This window comes from Ranitomeya imitator, unplaced genomic scaffold, assembly GCF_032444005.1.
Source record: "Ranitomeya imitator isolate aRanImi1 unplaced genomic scaffold, aRanImi1.pri SCAFFOLD_24, whole genome shotgun sequence".
NCBI classification, from domain to species: domain Eukaryota; kingdom Metazoa; phylum Chordata; class Amphibia; order Anura; family Dendrobatidae; genus Ranitomeya; species Ranitomeya imitator.
The window spans coordinates 54,757-80,144 of NW_027194605.1; the positions used below are offsets into that span (position 1 = coordinate 54,757).

General features: G+C 49.0%; 3 non-coding genes across 3 annotated transcripts; all 3 read left to right on the top strand.

Annotated features, from left to right (window-relative positions):
* The first annotated feature begins 4,659 nt into the window (after window positions 1-4,659).
* TRNAV-UAC (transfer RNA valine (anticodon UAC)) lies at window positions 4,660-4,732 on the top strand. Its single transcript has one exon. It is a non-coding gene; the product is annotated as a tRNA-Val (tRNA).
* Window positions 4,733-6,583: 1,851 nt separating this feature from the next.
* On the top strand, window positions 6,584-6,656 carry TRNAV-AAC (transfer RNA valine (anticodon AAC)). The gene has a single exon. It is a non-coding gene; the product is annotated as a tRNA-Val (tRNA).
* Window positions 6,657-25,012: 18,356 nt separating this feature from the next.
* On the top strand, window positions 25,013-25,085 carry TRNAV-AAC (transfer RNA valine (anticodon AAC)). The gene has a single exon. It is a non-coding gene; the product is annotated as a tRNA-Val (tRNA).
* The last annotated feature ends 303 nt before the right edge of the window (window positions 25,086-25,388 follow it).

Below are 25,388 nucleotides of genomic sequence, written 5' to 3' on the forward strand. Positions count from 1 at the left end.
CATGGTCAGTATCATATTGATCCACACATCCCATCCGGAAGATTCAGTATATAAGCACATATATGCTGCAGGACATGAAAACTAAACATGAGAGTAATAGAAATACAAAAATACAATTAGACACAGATACACAACACAGCACAAACAATAAAAATAAAATAACCTGAACTGGAGAAAATATTTATAAAAAGGAACTGAAACTAAGATGTTCATTAAGCCCTAATGGGGAAATGGTATTGAGGAGCGTAATCCACCTACACTCACATTGTGCCAGTTTGCGCTTCAAGTCTCCTCCCCTAATGCCAGCACGCACCTTATCAATACCCCATATCTTCAGATGTTTGGGATCACAGTGATGATGTAAGCGAAAGTGTCACGGTATTGGTTTCAGGCTGTCCACATCGTTCGCGTCTCGGGCTCCCATGATGTCACGTACATGTTCACGAACGCGAACACGCAATTCACGTGAAGTTAATCCCACATAAATCAAATTGCACGTGCACACCGCGTAGTAAACTACAAAGGTGGAACTACACGTAATGTGCTCTCTGATCTCAAAAATTCTTCCATCCGATGACGCGAACGATGTGGACCTCACCAAATTCCTACACGCCAGACAACTCCCACACGGGAAAAAGCCATTTCTCTGCTGTCCCACACCAAACAAACCTGGTGTTTTTGCGACGTAGTGGCTATGTACCACCATGTCGCGTATATTTACACTCCTGCATGCTGTCATAAGGGGACGGTCAGACAAATGTTTGCGCAAACTAACGTCTGTCAATAAGACAGACCAATGTTTATTCATAATAGATCTCATAAGATCCCATCTGTGGTTGTAGGTGGATATAAATCGTGGTTGACCATCCCACTTTTTGTTTTTTCTGGTGTCTATTTTCCTATCAGCCAATAAATCATTTCTTTTGGATTTTCTAGCTCTGAGGTAGCCCTTCTTAATTGAGCGGCCACTATACCCACGTGCCCTAAACCTCTCCCCAAGGTCCACAGCCTGTCCCTCAAACATAGAGTCAGTGTTTCTTACTTTTATGATATGTCTATTTTGGATATGTATTAATATTAACATATGTTTGGTTCATTTTGTCTTCTTTGTTCACTTTGTGGGGTATTGTGAGGAGCTTTTGTTACATTGGATATAGCCGGTGTGGTGTGCATTGGATTAACTATGAAAACAACATATGTGCAGGAATTGTTTGTGAAATATATATTATCATTGAATAACACCATCATACCTGGCTTTTGTCTAAACTATAGTGTTATCCAATGTTCCAATTCTCCTCTAGCTACTGTTCACTAGTTCTCTCTCTTTCTTTTCTTTTTTATATACATAGTATTCACGTATTCAATTTCACGTAGTCCGCCTGACGGTATGCACGTTTTGCACTTTGTCTCTATGCAATCTCGCATATGCGAGTGAAGGTTATGAGGGTTATACTTGTACCTGCTGTTTGGTGCCTAGTGCGCATGTCTTCCATGGTCTGCGGCTGGGGCATTGTGGGCGGCTCCCGGTAATGACGTCTGCGGGTCAGTGGCATCACTAGTACGTGACTGTGAACCGCGGCGCCATGTTGGATGCGGCCCGGGATGCATTTCCCGGCGAGACTAATGGGGGACATGCGCCGCAATTAGGCGCACCTGTTCCGGATGGTCGGGCATTATAAAATCAGGCCCAGTCCTATGCACTGCACTGCCCCCTGACGAAGCCAACGCGAAACGCGCGTTGGGGCTGCGGCGGTGACCCCTGTATGCCGTACTCTGATCTGATGGGTAAGAACCACTAAAATTACCAATGATTATGACATAGGCCGCGTTGTGGTTAGCGGCACCTCACTTGGGGAGGTGTATTGTCTCACCTATAGATGTTCGGGAGTGGTGGTTTTCTTGCCTGAAATTGTGCACTTTATGGCATTGATATTACTAAGCCGTATTAGCGGCATACTGGGGTTTTCCGTCTTTTTAATACTTTCAGTGCTTTCCTTAGTGTTCCCCTATTGTATGCTCTGTATATGTTATGAGTATTTTGACTTGATATGTTTTTTAGATATTATTATAATAAAAACGTACATTTTTTACATTTTGGGACATGTGCTCCATGTGTCTTTTTGGGTTGTTACTGACTTTAGTCTGATGAGATACTATTGACATGGCTTTACTGGGCACATGTAGTTTGCACCATGCACCTTAACGATATACAAGAGATCCATGTTCAGTACTGACATGTTTCTGGTAGCTATTGGTTTATGCACAGTCTGTACCCAAGGTGTTATTTGCAGTGGTCTTTGTCCGCCGTACATGGACTTTATGTGTACGCTGTATGTCGAGTCTGTTATTTTGTGTAATTAATATATTTAATAAAGCTGTTACATTTTTTAAATTTCTGGGGGTATTGAAACTTGACCGTAATCTTATTCAAGAGGCGATAATCAATACAGGGTCTTAAGGAACCATCTTTTTTAGCAACAAAAAAGAACCCCGCTCCCAACGGTGAAGAAGATGGCCGAATATGCCCTTTCTCCAAAGACTCCTTAATATAGCTCCGTATGGCGGCATGTTCAGTTACAGACAGGTTGAAAGTCGGCCCTTAGGAAACTTACAGCCTGGAATCAAGTCAATAGCACAATCGCAGTCCCTGTGCGGTGGAAGGAAACTGGACATGGGCTCATCGAATACATCCTGAAAATCAGACAAAAACTCCGGAATTTCAGAAGAGGAAGAAGGGGCGATAGACATCAGAGGAACATCATTATGAACCCCCTGACAACCCCAACTAGTCACAGACATGGACTTCCAATCCAAAACAGGATTATGTACCTGTAACCACGGAAAACCCAGCACGATAGCATCATGCAAATTATGCAACACCAGAAATCGACAATCTTCCTGATGTGCTGGCGTCATGCGCATGGTCACCTGTGTCCAAACCTGGGGCTTATTTTTAGCCAAGGGTGTAGCATCAATGCCCCTTAAAGGAATAGGGTTCTGCAAATGCTGCAAGGGAAAACCACAACGCCTAGCAAAGTCAAAGTCCATTAAGTTTAAGGTGGCGCCTGAATCCACAAACACCATGACAGAACATGATGACAATGAACAAATCAAGGACACAGATAACAGAAATTTAGGTTGTACAGTACTGATGGAAATTGAACTGGCGATCCTCTTTGTCCGCTTAGGGCAGACAGAAATGACATGGGAAGCGTCGCCACAATAATAACACAACCTATTGAGACGTCTGAAACCTTGTCGTTCTGTTTTAGACAGAATCCTATCACACTGCATAGGCTCAGGAATTTGTTCTGAGGATAACGCCATAGCGCGCACAGTTCTGCGCTCCCGCAAGCGCCGGTCAGTCTGAATGGCCAGAGACATAGAATCACTCAGATTGGAGGGTGTGGGAACCCCCACCATAACATCTTTAACGGATTCAGAAAGACGCTTTCTGAAAATTGCCGCCAAAGCATCATTATTCCATTTAGTCAACACAGACCATTTTCTGAATTTCTGACAATACAATTCAGCCGCCTCTTGCCCCTGAGACAGGGCCAACAAGGTCTCAGCTTGATCCACCAAATTAGGTTCATCATACAGTAATCCTAACGTCTGAAAGAAGGAGTCTACATTAAGCAAAGCAGGATCCCCAGATTCCAGGATAAATGCCCAATCCTGTGGATCACCACGCAGCAGGGAGATGATGATTTTAACCTGTTGAATGGAATCACCGGAGAATCGAGGTTTCAATGCGAAAGGTCTCCGGTTTGATCCCGGGCAGAAGCACGCGGTTTCTCTTTATTTTGATCACAAGTGTATATTGTTGGTGTAATCAGCATCATTTTTACCCCTTTGATGATTTCTACATGCGTCTGCTTTTGTCAAGAGTGTGTGTTTTTGACATTGTATACGTTTTTCTAGTTCAAGTAACACCTGATAGGATCAAGGTGCGCAACCAGGCATCTACTTGCCTTTTCTCTTTCTTTTTGGCTTTTGGACAAAGGCATGAGATTTTTTTTGCAACATGGTTTTATTTCCATGCTTTTCCTTTTTTCAATAGTCTGACAAATGAAAGGTTCCTTGGTTGAAAAGTGCACTTTGTCCTGTGTTCAGACATAGAGGAAGACCTGTTGAGTTTGGCTGGATCATTTTTTTCAATTTCATTTCGGTGTGTTTGAACAGTTTGAGCTTAGCATGGAGTTTCTGTAGTGTAGTGGTTATCACGGTCGCCTAATACGCGAAAGGTCCCCAGTTAAAAACTGGGCAGAAACATGCCATTATGCTTTGCTGACAAAGCTATTGACTTTCAGTTCTTGATCTCGATTGCTTGTCGTGAGCCCAGTAACGTCTTTCATCTAGTTTCTGTAGTGTAGTGGTTATCACGTTTTCCTCACACACGAAAGGTCCCTAGTTCGAAACTGGGCAGAAACAATGCATTTTGACTTTCAATCCTTGATCTTTATTCCTTGCCATGACCACAGTAACCTTTTTCGTTCCGTTTCTGTAGTGTAGTGGTTATCACATTTGCCTAACACGCGAAAGGTCGCCAGTTCAAAACTGGGCAGAAACATGCCATTATCCTCTGCTGACAAAGCTATTGACTTTCAGTTCTTGATCTCGATTGCTTGTCGTGAGCCCAGTAACGTCTTTTATCTAGTTTCTGTAGTGTAGTGGTTATCACGTTCGCTTTACACGCGAAAGGTCTCCGGTTCGATCCCGGGCAGAAGCATGCGGTTTCTCTTTATTTTGATCACAAGTGTATATTGTTGGTGTAATCAGCATAATTTTTACCCCTTTGATGATTTTTACATGTGTCTGCGTTTGTCAAGAGTGTGTGTTTTTGACATTGTATATGTTTTTCTAGTTCAAGTAACACCTGATAGGATCAAGGTGCGAAACCAGGCATCTACTTGCTTTTTCTCTTTCTTTTTGGCTTTTGGACAAAGGCATGAGATTTTTTTTTGCAAAATGGTTTTGTTTCCATGTTTTTTCTTTTTTTCAGTAGTCTGACAAATGAAAGGTTCCTTGGTTGAAAAGTGCACTTTGTCCTGTGTTGAGACATAGAGGAAGACCTGTTGAGTTTGGCTGGATCATTTTTTTTCAATTTCATTTCGGTGTGTTTGAATAGTTTGAGCTTAGCATGGAGTTTCTGTAGTGTAGTGGTTATCACGTTCGCCTCACACGCGAAAGGTCCCCAGTTTTAAACTGGGCAGAAACAATGCATCTTGACTTTCAATCCTTGATCTTTATTCCTTGCCATGACCACAGTAACCTTTTTCGCTCCATTTCTGTAGTGTAGTGGTTATCACATTCGCCTAACACGCGAAAGGTCCCCAGTTCAAAACTGGGCAGAAACATGCCATTATGCTTTGCTGACAAAGCTATTGACTTTCAGTTCTTGATCTCGATTGCTTGTCATGAGCCCAGTAACGTCTTTCATCTAGTTTCTGTAGTGTAGTGGTTATCATGTTCGCCTCACACGCGAAAGGTCCCCAGTTCGATCCCGGGCAGAAGCATGCGGTTTCTCTTTATTTTGATCACAAGTGTATATTGTTGGTGTAATCAGCATCATTTTTACCCCTTTGATGATTTCTACATGCGTCTGCTTTTGTCAAGAGTGTGTGTTTTTGACATTGTATACGTTTTTCTAGTTCAAGTAACACCTGATAGGATCAAGGTGCGAAACCAGGCATCTACTTGCTTTTTCTCTTTCTTTTTGGCTTTTGGACAAAGGCATGAGATTTTTTTTTGCAAAATGGTTTTGTTTCCATGTTTTTTCTTTTTTTCAGTAGTCTGACAAATGAAAGGTTCCTTGGTTGAAAAGTGCACTTTGTCCTGTGTTCAGACATAGAGGAAGACCTGTTGAGTTTGGCTGGATCATTTTTTTTCAATTTCATTTCGGTGTGTTTGAACAGTTTGAGCTTAGCACGGAGTTTCTGTAGTGTAGTGGTTATCACATTCGCCTAACACGCGAAAGGTCCCCAGTTCAAAACTGGGCAGAAACATGCCATTATGCTTTGCTGACAAAGCTATTGACTTTCAGTTCTTGATCTCGATTGCTTGTCGTGAGCCCAGTAACGTCTTTTATCTAGTTTCTGTAGTGTAGTGGTTATCACGTTCGCTTTATACGCGAAAGGTCTCCGGTTCGTTCCCGGGCAGAAGCATGCGTTTTCTCTTTATTTTGATCACAAGTGTATATTGTTGGTGTAATCAGCATCATTTTTACCCCTTTGATGATTTCTACATGCGTCTGCTTTTGTCAAGAGTGTGTGTTTTTGACATTGTATACGTTTTTCTAGTTCAAGTAACACCTGATAGGATCAAGGTGCGAAACCAGGCATCTACTTGCTTTTTCTCTTTCTTTTTGGCTTTTGGACAAAGGCATGAGATTTTTTTTTGCAAAATGGTTTTGTTTCCATGTTTTTTCGTTTTTTCAGTAGTCTGACAAATGAAAGGTTCCTTGATTGAAAAGTGCACTTTGTCCTGTGTTCAGACATAGAGGAAGACCTGTTGAGTTTGGCTGGATCATTTTTTTTCAATTTCATTTCGCTGTGTTTGAACAGTTTGAGCTTAGCACGGAGTTTCTGTAGTGTAGTGGTTATCACGTTCGCCTAACACGCGAAAGGTCCCCAGTTCAAAACTGGGCAGAAACATGCCATTATGCTTTGCTGACAAAGCTATTGACTTTCAGTTCTTGATCTCGATTGCTTATCGTGAGCCCAGTAACATCTTTCATCTAGTTTCTGTAGTGTAGTGGTTATCACGTTCGCCTCACACGTGAAAGGTCCCCAGTTCGAAACTGGGCAGAAACAATGCATTTTGACTTTCAATCCTTGATCTTTATTCCTTGCCATGACCACAGTAACTTTTTTCGCTCCGTTTCTGTAGTGTAGTGGTTTTCACTAGTGTTGAGCTATACCTTCCGATATCGGAAAGTATCGGTATCGGATTGGATCGGCCGATATTCAAAAAATATCGGATATCGCCGATACCGATACCCGATCCCAATGCAAGTCAATGGGACCAAAATATCGGAATTAAAATAAACCCTTTCTTTCCTTGTAGGTTCATTCTACATGAAGGAAAACAACTAAGAATAATGTAGGATGTATTTGGGGAGGTGGCGGAGACATTAAAGTCATAGAGGTTTAGCCCAATCAAATAGAATAGCATGTTTTTGTTTTTTTTTTAAAGACGTTCGGAGTGACAAAGATATTGACTATGTAAATATTTTTTTTATTTTGTCAGATATTGATGTTTCACTATTCCAAGCCCTTCCCCTTCTTTTTTTTTACTTTTCCCACACTTTCATCTTCATCATCATCAGCATCTTTGACATCAACTTCTTCTTCACCTTATTCATCTTCTTCTTCATCTTCTACCTATTTTTTTTGTTATTACATTCTTCATATTCATTTTATTCAACTATTATTATTCTTCCTATTCTACATATTCATTTTATTCAACTATTATTATTATTCCTATTCTACTTCTTCATCATATTCTCATTTGTGACAGGCATTCCCGTAGTTGTTATCTATAAAAGTTTGAAGATTACACCTTCCGTTCTGCCAGTCACAAAAGTTACATTTGTCCGCGTTCAGTTTGGCCTGCAGCATCAGGCTTTATCCAGGGGCACCACGAGGAGGAACGGACTCACCCCCATACACTGCTTAGTCTTCTTCTGCATATAATTTAGATCATATCTTTTGCTCTGATATTAAGTGTTATGCTTAATGTTCTTCTGCTCTTTGTTCTGCAGCCTCTTGTTCTTCTGCTTCTCGGTCTTCCATGTCGTCGTCTCCAGGGTCGTCGTCTCCAGGGTCGTCGTCTACGCCGTCGTCGTCTCCGCCGTCGTCGTCGTCATCGGGGTGGTCTTCCGGGTCGTCGACTTTAGGGTCTTCAACTTGGAAATGTAGCAGAAGGTACAAGAAGGCTGAGAAAATGCCAAGAACCAGCTGATGGAACTGGAACTCGGATGGCTACCCGAAGGTTCAAGAGCCTATGGAACTACCGAGGACCAGCTGACGTTACTGGAACCCGGTTACTAAGCAGGAGGTACCCGTGCTAAAAAGCACTACCAAGGACTGCCTGACGTTGGCGGAACTCGGATACCCAGAAGGAGGCACCTAAGCCAAAGGCTCTGCCCGGAACCAGCTGACGTTACTGGAACCAGGATGGGGAGCAGAAGGTACAAGAGCAAAAGACACTGCCGAGAACCAGCTGACGGTACTGGAACCCGGATGGGTAGCCGAAGGTCCAAGAGCCAATGAAACTACCGAGGACCAGCTGACGTTACTGGAACCCGGTTACTAAGCAGGAGGTACCCGTGCCTGAAAGCACTACCAAGGACCACCTGACGTTGGTGGAACTTGGATACCCAGAAGGAGGCACCTAAGCCAAAGGCTCTGTCCGGAACCAGCTGACGGTACTGGAACCAGGATGGGGAGCAGAAGGTACAAGAGCAAAAGACACTGCCGAGAACCAGCTGACGGTGCTGGAACCAGGTGGTGGACCCGAAGGTCCACAGGAGAGGAGAGAGCAGCTAGGCCGCGAGGCAGCCGCAGTTACGGAACCCCAACAGTCCTACAGGGGGAGCTTGGCCTACTGGCACTACAGAACCAGCCTTGACTACCAATTCACGCAGCCCACATAGGAAGCTCCTAAACTGGAGGCACCCTGGAGTTGGCTAACCCGACCACAACACGACGGGGCAAGCATAGGCGTCTCAGTGAGCTTGACAGTACCCGGAAACAGCTGACGGTGCTGGAACCAGGCTGGGCACGAGGGAGTACCCGTGACAAAAACACTGCCGAGAACCAGCTGGCGGTGCTGGAACCCGGATGCGTTGCCCCAGTGTGCAAGAGCCAATGGCACGACCGAGAACCAGCTGACGGTGCTGGAACCCGGTTACTAAGCTGTAGGTGCCTGCGCTTAAAAGCACTACCAAGGACCGCCTGACGTTGGCGGAACTCGGATACCCAGGAGGAGGCACCTAAGCCAAAGGCTCGGCCCGGAACCAGCTGACGGTGCTGGAACCAGGTGGTGGACCCGAAGGTCCACAGGAGAGGAGAGAACAGCTAGGCCGCGAGGCAGCCGCAGTTACCGAACACCAACAGTCCTACAGGGTAAGCTTGGCCTACTGGCACTACAGAACCAGCCTTGACTACCAATTCACGCAGCCCACATAGGAAGCTCCTAAACTGGAGGCACCCTGGAGTTGGCTAACTCGACCGCAACACGACGGGGCAACGCATAGGTGTCTCAGTGAGTTTGACAGTACCCGGAAACAGCTGACGGTGCTGGAACCAGGCTGGGCACGAGGGAGTACCCGTGACAAAAACACTGCCGAGAACCAGCTGGCGGTGCTGGAACCCGGATGCGTCGCCCCAGTGTGCAAGAGCCAATGGCACGACCGAGGACCAGCTGACGGTGCTGGAACCCGGTTACTAAGCTGTAGGTGCCCGCGCTTAAAAGCACTACCAAGGACCGCCTGACGTTGGCGGAACTCGGATACCCAGGAGGAGGCACCTAAGCCAAAGGCTCGGCCTGGAACCAGCTGACGGTGCTGGAACCAGGTAGTGGACCCGAAGGTCCACAGGAGAGGAGAGAACAGCTAGGCCGCGAGGCAGCCGCAGTTACCGAACCCCAACAGTCCTACAGGGGGAGCTTGGCCTACTGGCACTACAGAACCAGCCTTGACCACCAATTCATGCAGCCCACATAGGAAGCTCCTAAACTGGAGGCACCCTGGAGTTGGCTAACCCGACCGCAACACGACGGGGCAAGCATAGGCGTCTCAGTGAGCTTGACAGTACCCGGAAACAGCTGGCGGTGTTGGAACCAGGCTGGGCACGAGGGAGTACCCGTGACAAAAACACTGCCGAGAACCAGCTGGCGGTGCTGGAACCCGGATGCGTCGCCCCAGTGTGCAAGAGCCAATGGCACGACCGAGGACCAGCTGACGGTGCTGGAACCCGGTTACTAAGCTGTAGGTGCCCGCGCTTAAAAGCACTACCAAGGACCGCCTGACGTTGGCGGAACTCGGATACCCAGGAGGAGGCACCTAAGCCAAAGGCTCGGCCTGGAACCAGCTGACGGTGCTGGAACCAGGTGGTGGACCCGAAGGTCCACAGGAGAGGAGAGAACAGCTAGGCCGCGAGGCAGCCGCAGTTACCGAACCCCAACAGTCCTACAGGGGGAGCTTGGCCTACTGGCACTACAGAACCAGCCTTGACTACCAATTCACGCAGCCCACATAGGAAGCTCCTAAACTGGAGGCACCCTGGAGTTGGCTAAACCGACCACAACACGACGGGGCAAGCATAGGCGTCTCAGTGAGCTTGACAGTACCCGGAAACAGCTGACGGTGCTGGAACCAGGCTGGGCACGAGGGAGTACCCGTGACAAAAACACTGCCGAGAACCAGCTGGCGGTGCTGGAACCCGGATGCGTCGCCCCAGTGTGCAAGAGCCAATGGCACGACCGAGGACCAGCTAACGGTGCTGGAACCCGGTTACTAAGCTGTAGGTGCCCGCGCTTAAAAGCACTACCAAGGACCGCCTGACATTGGCGGAACTCGGATACCCAGGAGGAGGCACCTAAGCCAAAGGCTCGGCCTGGAACCAGCTGACGGTGCTGGAACCAGGTGGTGGACCCGAAGGTCCACAGGAGAGGAGAGAACAGCTAGGCCGCGAGGCAGCCGCAGTTACCGAACCCCAACAGTCCTACAGGGGGAGCTTGGCCTACTGGCGCTACAGAACCAGCCTTGACTACCAATTCACGCAGCCCACATAGGAAGCTCCTAAACTGGAGGCACCCTGGAGTTGGCTAACTCGACCGCAACACGACGGGGCAACGCATAGGTGTCTCAGTGAGTTTGACAGTACCCGGAAACAGCTGACGGTGCTGGAACCAGGCTGGGCACGAGGGAGTACCCGTGACAAAAACACTGCCGAGAACCAGCTGGCGGTGCTGGAACCCGGATGCGTTGCCTATTAAAGATTGTCTTCCTAGAGCCCCAAGTAGCGGTGTTGGAGCAAAGGGTAAGCAGGGGGAGCAGAGTGTAGGCCGAAGCCTGCAGTGGAGGCAGCTTTGTGTCTGCGTTGCGTTTGCATGACACTTTGCCGGCTACACAGTGGGGGAACAGCTGGCGTTGCTGAACCCCACTAACACAATGGCGGGTGTTTTTCTCTGTGCAGCTAGCACTTTCGGGCAAAAACTTGCGATGTTAGAGCCCGTGGTGAAGCAGGAAGAGGAGGAGAGGAGCAGAGTGTAGGCCGAAGCCTAGTTGAACCAATTTCAAAGGTAACCTTTAACCCCCCTCAGGTGTTACAAAGTACAAGAGACACACCTTGTGCAGTATTAATGCTGCACAAGTCAATGGTTGCTCTATTAATTTGTCTACTTGCACACGCTGAATGAAAGACGTACACAATTTAGCCCATTCTACAGTCAAACTGTAGTGGAGTCGTGACTAGCCTTTTTAAGGAGACGCAGCACAGGTGTCCCAAATAACGCCTTGGTGCTTGGCGCAACTTCCTGAGCGTTGTTATTTGCTGTACAGGAGTCTGCGCCCTTGTGTTATCCCTTGGCAATGCCCTGTTAGCGCTGCCCGTCTTATGACCTCATTTCATGTTGGCCGGTGCGGTTAACGATGGCCATAAATCCTAGACCCACAGTGCCTTTTCATAAAGTCACACTGCGGTGCTGGGATTCGTGGCCTTGAGCAGTAAATATTTTCGCTGCTCAGACACGTCCTTACACCTGCTTCAGACTGGGTGGCCTCTGCTGATCCCTTCTCGCATGCCACGGCCATGAGGCCGCACAGTCTGAAGAAGGGGGAAGGAGATGAGTTAAGACAGGCGAACATATGCACTGCTCGTGCCCATAAACCACACCCTCGCTGACAAAATAAATAAGAAACCGAGGAGCGTTGTTTCGAGCAGGGCGGACGCACAGGCGCAACCAGCTAACCGATGATGTCAAAAGACGTGAAGCGCTACCAAGGGGGGTGCTGCGTATCATTAGAAAGGAAAGTCACACCTCAGGGACAGTGGAATGGTCTCAATGAGACACAATTTGTACGTGTTGAGTTCCACGTGGGCAAGTAGAAAAAGTCAGCCACCTTGTACAAATGCAGCAGTACTGCTGTACAAGGTGGCTGTTATACATAGAAACACCTGGGGGTGTGGGGCAGGCTTCCTTCAATTTCAGTTCATGTGCCTGCGTGGCGTTTGCAGGTCACGTTGCCGGCTACACAGCAGGGGAACAGCTGGCGGTGCTGAACCCCACTAACACATTGGCTGGTGTTTTTCTCTGTGCAGCTAGCACTTCTGGTCAAAAACTAGCGGTGTTTGAGCCCAGAGTCAGCAGGAGGAGGAGAGGAGCAGAGTGTAGGCCGAAGCCTACACTGGTGGCAGCTTTTGGTCTGTTGTGCCAGCGTGGCTAGTGCTGGACACGATGCCGGCTACACAGCAGGGTAACAGCTGGCGGTGCTGAACCCCACTAACACATTGGCTGGTGTTTTTCTCTGTGCAGCTAGCACTTCCGGGCAAAAACTAGCGGTGTTTGAGCCCAGAGTCAGCAGGAGGAGGAGAGGAGCAGAGTGTGGGCCGAAGCCTACACTGGTGGCAGCTTTTGGTCTGTTGTGCCAGCGTGGCTAGTGCTGGACACGATGCCGGCTACACAGCAGGGTAACAGCTGGCGGTGCTGAACCCCACTAACACATTGGCTGGTGTTTTTCTCTGTGCAGCTAGCACTTCCGGGCAAAAACTAGCGTTGTTTGAGCCCAGGGTCAGTAGGAGGAGGAGAGGAGCAGAGTGTAGGCCGAAGCCTAGTTGAACCAATTTCAAAGGAAACCTTTAACCCCCCCTCAGGTGTTACAAAGTACAAAAGACACACCTTGTGCAGTATTAATGCTGCACAAGTCAAAGGTTGCTCTATTAATTTGCCTACTTGCACACGCTGAATGAAAGACGTACACAATTTAGCCCATTCTACAGTCAAACTGTAGTGGAGTCGTGACTAGCCTTTTTAAGGAGACGCAGCACAGGTGTCCCAAATAACGCCTTGGTGCTTGGCGCAACTTCCTGAGCGTTGTTATTTGCTGTACAGGAGTCTGCGCTCTTGTGTTATCCCTTGGCAATGCCCTTTTAGCGCTGCCCGTCTTATGACCTCATTTCATGTTGGCCGGTGCAGTTAACGATGGCCATAAATCCCAGACCCACAGTGCCTTTTCATAAAGTCACACTGCGGTGCTGGGATTCGTGGCCTTGTGCAGTAAATATGTTCGCCGCTCACACATGTCCTTACACCTGCTTCAGACTGGGCGGCCTCATCTGATCCCTTATCGCCTGCCACGGCCATAAGGCCGCACAGTCTGAAGAAGGCGGAAGGAGGGGAGTGAAGACTGGTGAAGATATGCACTGCTCGTGCCCATCAATCACACCCTCGCAGTCAAAATAGATGAGACAACGAGGGGCGTTGTGTCGGGCAGGGCGGATGCACAGGCACAGCCAGCCAACCAATGATGTCAGAAGACGGGCAGCGCTAACAATGGGGGTGCTGCGTGTCATTAAAAAGGAAAGTCACACCTCAGGGACATTGTAATGGTCTCTAATGAGACACATTTTGTACGTGTTGAGTTCCACGTGGGCAAGTAGAAAAAGTCAGCCACCTTGTACAAATGCAGCATTACTGCTGTACAAGGTGGCTGTTATACATAGAAACACCTGGGGGTGGGGGGCAGGCTTCCTTCAATTTCAGTTCATGTGCCTGCGTGGCGTTTGCAGGTCACGTTGCCGGCTACACAGCAGGGGAACAGCTGGCGGTGCTGAACCCCACTAACACATTGGCTGGTGTTTTTCTCTGTGCAGCTAGCACTTCCGGGCAAAAACTAGCGGTGTTTGAGCCCAGAGTCAGCAGGAGGAGGAGAGGAGCAGAGTGTAGGCCGAAGCCTGCACTGGTGGCAGCTTTTGGTCTGTTGTGCCAGCGTGGCTTGTGCTGGAGACGATGCCGGCTACACAGCAGGGGAACAGCTGGCGGTGCTGAACCCCACTAACACATTGGCTGGTGTTTTTTTCTGTGCAGCTAGCACTTCCGGGCAAAAACTAGCGTTGTTTGAGCCCAGGGTCAGCAGGAGGAGGAGAGGAGCAGAGTGTAGGCCGAAGCCTAGGTGAACCAATTTCAAAGGTAACCTTTAACCCCCCTCAGGTGTTGAAAGGTACAAGAGCCACACCTTGTGCAGCATTAATGCTGCACAAGTCAAAGGTTGCTCTCTTAATTTTGCTCCTTGCACACGCTGAATAAAACACGTACACTATTTATCCCATTATACTGTCAAACTGTAGTGGAGGCGTGACTTGTCTTTTTAAGAAGACGCAGCACAGGTGTCAAAATTTACACCGAGGTGCTGGTCGCAGATTCCTGAGCGTTGTTATTTGCAGTACAGTAGTCTGCGCTCTTGTGTTATCCCTTGGCAATACCCTGTTAGCGCAGCCCGTGTTATGACCTCATTTCATGTTGGCCGGTGCGGTTAACGATGGCCATAAATCCCAGACCCACAGTGCCTTTTCATAAAGTCACACTGCGGTGCTGGGATTCGTGGCCTTGTGCAGTAAATATGTTCGCCGCTCACACATGTCCTTACACCTGCTTCAGACTGGGCGGCCTCATCTGATCCCTTATCGCCTGCCACGGCCATGAGGCCGCACAGTCTGAAGAAGGCGGAAGGAGGGGAGTGAAGACTGGCGACGATATGCACTGCTCGTGCCCATCAATCACACCCTCGCAGTCAAAATAGATGAGACAACGAGGGGCGTTGTGTCGGGCAGGGCGGACGCACAGGCACAGCCAGCCAACCGATGATGTCAGAAGACGGGCAGCGCTAACAATGGGGGTGCTGCGTGTCATTAAAAAGGAAAGTCACACCTCAGGGACATTGTAATGGTCTCTAATGAGACACATTTTGTACGTGTTGAGTTCCACGTGGGCAAGTAGAAAAAGTCAGCCACCTTGTACAAATGCAGCAGTACTGCTGTACAAGGTGGCTGTTATACATAGAAACACCTGGGGGTGGGGGGCAGGCTTCCTTCAATTTCAGTTCATGTGCCTGCGTGGCGTTTGCAGGTCACGTTGCCGGCTACACAGCAGGGGAACAGCTGGCGGTGCTGAACCCCACTAACACATTGGCTGGTGTTTTTCTCTGTGCAGCTCGCAGTTCCGGGCAAAAACTGGCGGTGTTAGAGCCCAGGGTCAGCAGGAGGAGGAGAGGAGCAGAGTGTAGGCCGAAGCCTGCACTGGTGGCAGCTTTTGTTCTGTCGTGCCAGCGTGGCTTGTGCTGGACACGTTGCCGACTACACAGCAGGGGAACAGCTGGCGGTGCTGAACCCCACTGACACATCAGCTGGTGTTTTTTTCTGTGTAGACAACACTTCCAGGTGGCAACTGACAGTGTTGAAACCCAGGGAATCAAAGAGGAGCAGAGTGTAGGCCGAAGCCTGCAGTGGAGCAAGTTGAAAGGGAACCTTTAACCCCCCCCCAGGCATTTGTTGCTGAAAGAGCCATCTTGTACAGCAGTAATACTGCACATGGAAAATGGTGGCTCCTAAAGTTATGCGCCTTGCAAACGCTGAAGTACACACTCATATAATGTGTCCCCTCACACCGTCAAACCGTCCCGGAAGTGGGACTTTCCTTTGTAATGTGACACAGCACAGCCGTCATTCCAACCCCCTTGGTGCCGTGCGCCACCTCCTCAACGTAGTTTGGTTCTGTCAGGGAGCCCGCGCTGTAATGTTATCCCTTGGCCATGCACAGTTATCGGTGCCCGTCTTCTGACATCATTTAGGTGTCAGGCTGGCAGTGCCTGTGCGTCCAAGCTGCCCGAGATCCAACCTCGCAGTGTCATCTAATGTAATCCCACTGCGGGCCAGGGATCCATGGGCATGCGCAGTGCATATCGTCGCCTCTCACTCACCTCCTTCCTGCTTCTTCAGACTGTCCGGCGTCACCGCCGTGGCATGCTATTAGGGATCAGCTGACGCCGCCTAGTCTGAAGAAGCGTGAAGAAGGGGAGTGAGAGGCTACAATATGCACTGCGCATGGCCATGGATACCAGGCCCACTGTGGGATCACATTAGGCGACACTGCGAGGTGGTATTTCGGGCAGCGTGGACGCACAGGCGCAGCCAGGACGACAACAAATGATGTCAGAGGACGGGCAGCGCAAACTGTGCATGGCCAAGGGATAACATAACAGCGCAGGGTCCATGACGGAATCAAACAACGCTAAGGAGGCAGCGCAAGGTGCAAAGGGGGTAGCAATGACGGCTGTGCTGCGTCACATTACAAAGGAAAGTCCCACCTCCAGGACGGTTGGACGGTGTGAGGGGACACATTACATGAGTGTATAGTTCAGCGTTTGCAAGGAGCATAATTTCAAGAGCGACCGTTTCCTTGTGCAGTATTAGTGCTGCACAAGGTGGCTCTTTCAGTAACAAACGCCTAGGGGGGGGGGGAACAGGTCCCCTTACATTTTAGTTGTGCCAGCGTGGCGGTCGCATGACACGTTGCCGGATACACAGCTGGGGATCAGCTGACGTTACTGAACCCCAATAACAGGAGCGACTGTTGACTGTGCAGACAGCACTTCCAGGCACCAACTGGCGGTGTTGGAGCCCAGGGACAACAGGAGGAGCAGATTGGAGGTATTGCCGCACACACAGCTGGGGATCAGCTGACGTTACTGAACCCCAATAACAGAGGAGCGACTGTTGACTGTGCAGACAGCACTTCCAGGCACCAACTGGCGGTGTTAGAGCCCAGGGACAGCAGAAGGAGCAGATTGGAGGTATTGCCGCACACACAGCTGGGGATCAGCTGACGTTACTGAACCCCAATAACAGAGGAGCGACTGTTGACTGTGCAGACAGCACTTCCAGGCACCAACTGGCGGTGTTAGAGCCCAGGGACAGCAGGAGGAGCAGAGGAACAGAGTGTAGGCCGAAGCCTGATTGGAGCAAGTTGAAAGGGAACCTTTAATAATAATAATATAATAATAATAATTTTATTTATATAGCGCCAACATATTCCGCAGCGCTTTACAAATTATAGAGGGGACTTGTACAGACAATAGACATTACAGCATAACAGAAATACAGTTCAAAACAGATACCAGGAGGAGTGAGGGCCCTGCTCGCAAGCTTACAAACTATGGGGAAAAGGGGAGACACGAGAGGTGGATGGTAACAATTGCTTTAGTTATTCGGACCAGCTATAGTGTAAGGCTCAGGTGTTCATGTAAAGCTGCATGAACCAGTTACCTGCCTAAGTATGTAGCAGTACAGACACAGAGGGCTAATACTGCATAAAGTGTATGAGAACATGATGCGAGGAACCTTTTTTTTTTTTTTTTTTTTTTTATTTATTATAAATAGGCCACACAGGGATCGTTAGGTTAATGCATTGAGGCGGTAGGCCAGTCTGAACAAATGAGTTTTTAGGGCACGCTTAAAACTGTGGGGATTGGGGATTAATCGTATTAACCTAGGTAGTGCATTCCAAAGAATCGGCGCAGCACGTGTAAAGTCTTGGAGACGGGAGTGGGAGGTTCTGATTATTGAGGATGCTAACCTGAGGTCATTAGCGGAGCGGAGGGCACGGGTAGGGTGGTAGACTGATACCAGGGAGGAGATGTAGGGTGGTGCTGAGCCATGGAGTGCTTTGTGGATGAGGGTTGTAGTTTTGTACTGGATTCTGGAGTGGATGGGTAGCCAGTGTAATGACTGGCACAGGGTAGAGGCATCTTTAACCCCCCCCCAAGACGTTTGTAGCTGAAAGAGCCATCTTGTGCAGCACTAAGGATGCAAAAGGAAAAGGTTGCTCTTTTAATTATGCTCCTTGCAAACACAGAAGTAAACACTAAAAATGTGTCGCCTTATACCGTAAAACCGTCCCGGAGGTGGGAATTTCCTTCGTAATGGGACGCAGCACAGCTGTCATTCCTATCCCCTTGGTGCCGTGCGCTGCCTCCTCAGCGTTGTTTTAAGCTGTCACGGAGCCTGCGCTGTTCTGTTATCCCTTGGCCATGCCCAATTAGCGCTGCCTGTCTTCTGACATAATTTGGTGTCAGGCTGTCAGTGCCTGTGCGTCCACGCTGCTCCAGATCTCACCTCGCAGTGTCGTCTATTGTAATCCCACTGCGGGCCTTGGATCCATGGACATGCACAGTGCATATCCTCGACTCTCACTCCCCTCCTTCCCTCTTCTTCAGACTGTGCGGCGTCACGGCCGTGGCATGCTATTAGGGATCAGCTGACGGCGCACAGTCTAAAGAAGGCGGAGGGAGATGGGCGAGAGCCCGAGGTGTAGATATGCACTGTGCATGCCCATGGATCCCAGGCTCGCAGTGTGATTCAATCAGAAGACACTGCGAGGCGGGTTCTCGGGCAGCGCGGGCGCACAGGCGCAGCCATCCTGACACCAAATTATGTCAGAAGACAGGCAGCGCAAACTGGCCATGGCCAAGGGATAACAGAACAGCGCAGGCTCCGTGACAGCTTAAAACAACGCTGAGGAGGCAGCGCATGGCACCAAGGGGGTAGGAATGACGGCTGTGCTGCATCACATTATGAAGGAAAGTCCCAGCTCCGGGACGGTATAACGGTATCAGTGAGCACATTTTATAAGTGTTAAGTTCTGTGTGTGCAAGGAGCTAAAATAAAAGAGCTACCTTTTCCTTGTGCAACATTACTGCTGCACAAGATGGCTCTTTCAGTAACAAACGCCGAGGGGGGGGGGGCAGGTTCCCTTACATTTAGGTTGTTGTGCCAGCGTGGCGGTTTGCAGGACACATTGCCGGCTACACAGCTGGGGATCAGCTGACGTTACTGAAACCCAATAACACTGGGTCGTATGTTTATACTGTGCAGCCTGCACTTCTGAGCCGCAACTGGCGGTGTTGGAGCCCAGGAATAGCAGTTCAGGTGGTAGAAAGATGAACACATCAGGAGACCTGGATGACACCCAATTACTTAATCAGGCAGAGGAGTGGCAAATTCCTGCGAGATCCAGGCCTGGTTCATTTTCAGGAAAGTAGGCCAGTCAACGTTATCGGAGGATAGTCGCATGTGACGGTCTGTTAGTACACCACCTGCGGCACTAAAGACACGTTCCGATAAGACACTAGCCGCAGGGCAAGCCAGCACCTCCAATGCATACTGGCTTAGCTCTGGCCATGTATCCAGCTTAGAGACCCAAAACTTGAACGGGGAAGAGCCGTCTGGGAGTACACTAAGAGGGCAAGCCATGTAGTCTATCACCATCTGACGGAACCGTTGCCTCCTGCTGACTGGAGCCGCCGGTGATGGTGTAGACATTTGGGGCGGGCACACAAAAGTTTTCCACAGTTGTGCCATACTTGGCTTGCCTTGGGCAGAGGCACTGCTTCTGCTCCCTCTTTGTGCAGAGCCTCCTCCTCCACTGCCTCGACGCACTGAGCTGCTTTGTAAAGCACTAGCAGCACTCCTCTCAGTTGGACTGGAGAAGATGATGGAATTCACCAGTGTGTCGTGGTACTCCCGCATTTTACGCTCCCGTGTCAACGCCGGGATGAGGTTTTGGACATTGTCACGGTAGCGAGGATCAAGGAGGGCGTATACCCAATAATCAGGCACATTGAGAATGTGGTCGATGCGGCGGTCGTCTCTCAGGCACTGCAACATGAACTCAACCATGTGCTGCAGACTGCCAACTGGCCCAGAAACGCTGTCCCCTGCTTGAGACATGATCTCTGCCCGCTCTTCATCACCCCACCCTCGCTGTACACACTGACTACTGGACAATGGTGGAACTCCCTCCTCTGGACGTAGCTCTTCCTCGTCCATTGACTCCTCCTCATCCTCCTCACAAAGGGTCCCCTGCCGACCCCTTTGTGAGGAACCACGTGGCGCTGACTGTCCAGAACCTGATGGAAAAGGTGACTCCTCATCCTCAACCTCTTCCACATCATCCCTTATCCCTTGCAGGGTTTCTTGAAGTAAGCAGATAAGGGGGACAGTCATGCTGACTAGTGCATCATCTGCACTTGCCATCCGCGTGGAATAATCAAAAGGACGCAAAACCTGGCAGACGTCCTTCATAGTGGCCCACTCTGTGGTTGTGAAGTCTGAGCGGCGCTGACTGCAACTTCTTTGCGCCTGATGCAGCTGGTACTCCATTACTGCTTGCTGCTGCTCACACAACCGCTCCAACATATGTAACGTGGAATTCCACCTGGTAGGTAGGTCACATATGATGCGATGTTCAGGAAGGCGAAACCGACGCTGCAGAGCAGCAATGCGGGATCTTGCCAAGCTGGAACGCCGCAAGTGAGCACACTCTAGGCGGGGCTTGTGCAGAAGTGCATCAAGATCCGGATAGTCCCTCAGAAAACTCTGCACAACCAAATTGAGCACATGTGCCAGACATGGGATGTGAGTGAGGTTGCCAAGGCCTAAAGCTGCCACCAGATTTCGGCCATTGTCACACACTACCATGCCTGGCTGGAGATTCGCTGGCACAAACCACACATCGCTCTCCTGCTTTAGGGCATTCCAGAGCTCCTGCGCTGTGTGGCTTCGAAACTAATTTCAAGACGGCCTGCTGATGTTTGGCCACGGCTGTGCTCATGTCAGTCGTAACAGGTAAACGTTCACGGGTCCATGTGGAGGTGGACTGTGACGGATCCTGCAGCGAGGAATCTGAGGAACTGGTGTAAGAGGAGGAGTCAATGCGTACAGACTGGATTCCTGCAATCCTTGGAGTGGGCAGGACACGTCCTGCGCCACTCGCACGGTCTGTACCCGGCTCAACAACATTAACCCAATGGGCAGTGACGGAAAGGTATCGCCCCTGTCCATGTTGACTGGTCCACGCATCGGTGGTGAGGTGGACCTTGCTACTGACGGCGTTCAGTAGCGCATGTTTGATTTGTCCCTCCACATGCTTGTGCAGGGCAGGGACATCTTGCCTGCTGAAGTAAAAGCGGCTGGGCACCTTGTACTGTGGGACTGCCAATGCCATCAAGTCACGGAAGCTGTCAGTCTCCACCAGCCTGAATGAGAGCATTTCCAGGGACAGAAGTTTGGCAATGCCTGCATTCAAAGCCTGTGCTCGGGGGTGGTTTGCCGAGAATGCCCGCCCTTTCTCCCATGCCTGTACTACCGATGGCTGTAGACTAGGCTGGGAGTGTGAGGATGACTGGGAACGTGGTGCTGTGGGTGGAATTACACTAGGTCTCTGGACAACAGTGCCAGAGGTTCTTCCATGGCGATCCAAGGAGGAAGCCGAACAAGCTGTGCGTGAGCTGGAGGAAGAAGCTACACGAGCTGAAGAGGTGGTAGCTGCCGCTGTTGGTTGGCCTACGTCTTCAGTGTGTTTTTGTAACTCCACCGCGTGCCTGGTCCGCACATGTTTCCACATATTTGTGGTATTGAGGTTGCTGACACTTTTACCTCTTTTAACTTTCTGATGACACAGCTTGCATTTGACAAAACAAATGTCATCTGCAACTGTGTCAAAAAAGGACCAGGCAATGCAAGTCTTGGGAGCGCCCTTTTTGGCTTTTGAAAGAGACAGGCTCCTAACTGGTGCCAAAGTGGAGGCTACAGGCTTCGCAGTCTTCCCCCTCCCTCTCCCTCTTTGGCCCGTTAGGGGAATCTCTTCCTCTGAGCTGCTCCCACCACCTTCCTGTTCCTCATGCCACGATGGGTCAAGGACCTCATCATCTCCACTACCCTCTGCCACCAACTGTTCCTCCTGGGTAGTCTCGGCAGCACAGTATGCACCAGAAAGCGGCACCTGAGTTTCATCATCAGATGCGTACTGCGCTGTGGTCACCGCAGGCACTGACCCACCCGCCTCTTCAGAGTCAGAGAGACAAAGCTGTTGGGCATCACTTCACACTGCCTCTTCTTCCATATCTCAAATACTGCTTGGCTGGCCCCCTGTTTCCAAGCCAAGAGATTCAGAGAACAAAAGTAGAGACGGCTCCTGTCCTGGGCTCTCTGACTGCCTGGCCAATTTGGCAGGTGGTGAAGAGACAGATGACTGCTCTCCAGTGGTCTGTGCCTGAGAGGATGTGGCACTAATTGAAGTCGATGCGTTAGCTGCCATCCATCCGACAACAGCTTTAATTTGATCTTCACGCAGCAGCGGTGCACGGCGCTCTCCGACAAAGCTGCGCATGAAGGACTGTTCCCTGCTGAAACTGGGTGATGGTGAGTCACCGGTGCCCGCAGCAGGCACAGAATCACCATGTCCTCTCCCTGCTCCTCTCCCTGCTCCACGCCCACGACCCTTACTCCCTGCCCTCTTCATCTTGGTTGACAGATAAAGATAAGCAGAAAAGTACTAAGGCCTTAGTGTGCTTATTCCTGAAATGCTCCTCCTAACAGGTGTAAGAAACACTAATGTTGTAAAGTGTGGACTAGACTTTATTATTTATAAAATGTGGCCTACACAAGTGTTAAGTGGTGTTTGGTGAACTTTACTTTTTTTTTCTGCAGATCGGGCTACAGAGCGAGTTTAACTCACACGGAGACCGTGCAGACAGCCGTAAACGGCGCTGCAAGGCCCAAAAACCCTCCTCTAGGTTATCCTATCTAGTGTTTTGCCACTATTTTACTGGAGACGGGTGGAAAGACACTAATAGGAAATTGTTTACAAAATTTTCAACAGGCTGCACTAGTTGAAAAAAAAAGGAAAAGTTATTTAACGGTATGAGGCAGTGACAAACCCTGAGCTGAATACAACGGGCTGTCGCTGCACACAGACTACAGGGCGAGCTGCGCTCACACGGAGACCGTGCAGACAGCCGTAAACGGCGCTGCAAGGCCCAAAAACCCTCCTCTAGGTTATCCTATCTAGTGTTTTTCCACTATTTAGCTGGAGACGGGTGGAAAGACACTAATAGGAATTTTTTAAATAATTTTTAAACAGGCTGCACTATTTCAAAAAAAGGAAAAGTTTTTTAACGGTATGAGGCAGTGACAAACCCTGAGCTGAATACAACGAGCTGTGGCTGCACACAGACTACAGGGCGAGCTGCGCTCACACGGAGACCGTGCAGACAGCCGTAAACGGCGCTGCAAGGCCCAAAAACCCTCCTCTAGGTACTCCTATCTAGTGTTTTTCCACTATTTGGCTGGAGACGGGTGGAAAGACACTAATAGGAAATTTTTTAAAATTTTTTCAACAGGCTGCACTATTTGAAAAAAGGACAAGTTATTTTACAGTATGAGGCAGTGGCGCACCCTGAGCTGAATACAACCGGCTATGGCTGCACACAGACTACAGGGCGAGCTGCGCTCACATGGAGACCGTGCAGACAGCCGTAAACGGCGCTGCAAGGCCCAAAAACCCCCCTCTAGGTTATCCTATCTAGTGTTTTTCCACTATTTAGCTGGAGACGGGTGGAAAAACACTAATAGGAAATTTTAGAAAAAATGTGCAGCAGGCTGCACTATGAGCAAAAAGGACAATGGATAGAACTGTGTGAGGCAGTGTGAACCCCCCCTGAGCTGAATACAACCGGGTATATGGCTGCACACAGACTACAGAGTGAGCTGCACACACACACACACACACTGAGACCTTGCAGAACGCTGTTAAAACAGCGCTGCAAGGCAAGAGCAAGGTGAACTGAACAGTGAACACAGCGTTTGCTAAATTAGCCTTGGAAAAGCAAAATAAAGCAAATAGCTATCTCAACTGGCCCTCAGTTAGAACACAGCGTCCTGTCCCTAACTGAAATCACAGCAGAGTGAGCGCAAAATGGCGGCAGCGTTTTTTATAGTGCAGAGTGACATCATTTCAGCAGCCAATCACAGCCTTGCCAGTACTTACATGCCCACCATGCTAAAGAGGATGTGCCCACACTTCCATTCATTCCTCATTGGCTGCTGCGTTCAGTTTGAATTCTGGGAACTTCCGATTCCGGTATCCGATACGCGGGAAGTATCGGAATTCGGTATCGGAATTCCTATACCGCAAGTATCGGCCGATACCCGATACTTGCGGTATCGGAATGCTCAACACTAGTTATCACATTCGCCTAACACGCGAAAGGTCCGCAGTTCAAAACTGGGCAGAAACATGCAATTATGCTTTGCTGACAAAGCTATTGACTTTCAGTTCTTGATCTCGATTGCTTGTCGTGAGCCCAGTAACGTCTTTCATCTAGTTTCTGTAGTGTAGTGGTTATCATCTTCACCTCACACGCGAAAGGTCCCCAGTTCGAAACTGGGCAGAAACAATGCGTCTTGACTTTCAATCCTTGATCTTTATTCCTTGCCATGACCACAGTAACCATTTTCGTTCCATTTCTGTAGTGTAGTGGTTATCACATTCGCCTAACACGCGAAAGGTCCCCAGTTCAAAACTGGGCAAAAACATGCCATTATGCTTTGCTGACAAAGCTATTGACTTTCAGTTCTTGATCTCGATTGCTTGTCGTGAGCCTAGTAACATCTTTTATCTAGTTTCTGTAGTGTAGTGGTTATCACGTTTGCTTTACACGCGAAAGGTCTCCGGTTCGATCCTGGGCAGAAGCATGTGGTTTCTCTTTATTTTGATCACAAGTATATATTGTTGGTGTAATCAGCATCATTTTTACCCCTTTGATGATTTCTACATGCGTCTGCTTTTGTCAAGAGTGTGTGTTTTTGACATTGTATACGTTTTTCTAGTTCAAGTAACACCTGATATGATCAAGGTGCGAAACCAGGCATCTACTTGCTTTTTCTCTTTCATTTTGGCTTTTGGACAAAGGCATGAGATTTTTTTTTGCAAAATGGTTTTGTTTCCATGTTTTTTCTTTTTTTCAGTAGTCTGACAAATGAAAGGTTCCTTGGTTGAAAAGTGCACTTTGTCCTGTGTTCAGACATAGAGGAAGACCTGTTGAGTTTGGCTGGATCATTTTATTTCAATTTCATTTCGGTGTGTTTGAACAGTTCGAGCTTAGCACGGAGTTTCTGTAGTGTAGTGGTTATCACGTTCGCCTAACACGCGAAAGGTCCCCAGTTCAAAACTGGGCAGAAACATGCCATTATGCTTTGCTGACAAAGCTATTGACTTTCAGTTCTTGATCTCGATTGCTTGTCGTGAGCCCAGTAACGTCTTTTATCTAGTTTCTGTAGTGTAGTGGTTATCACGTTCGCTTTACACGCGAAAGGTCTCCGGTTCGATCCCGGGCAAAAGCATGCGGTTTCTCTTTATTTTGATCACAAGTGTATATTGTTGGTGTAATCAGCATCATTTTTACCCCTTTGATGATTTCTACATGCGTCTGCTTTTGTCAAGAGTGGGTGTTTTTGACATTGTATACGTTTTTCTAGTTCAAGTAA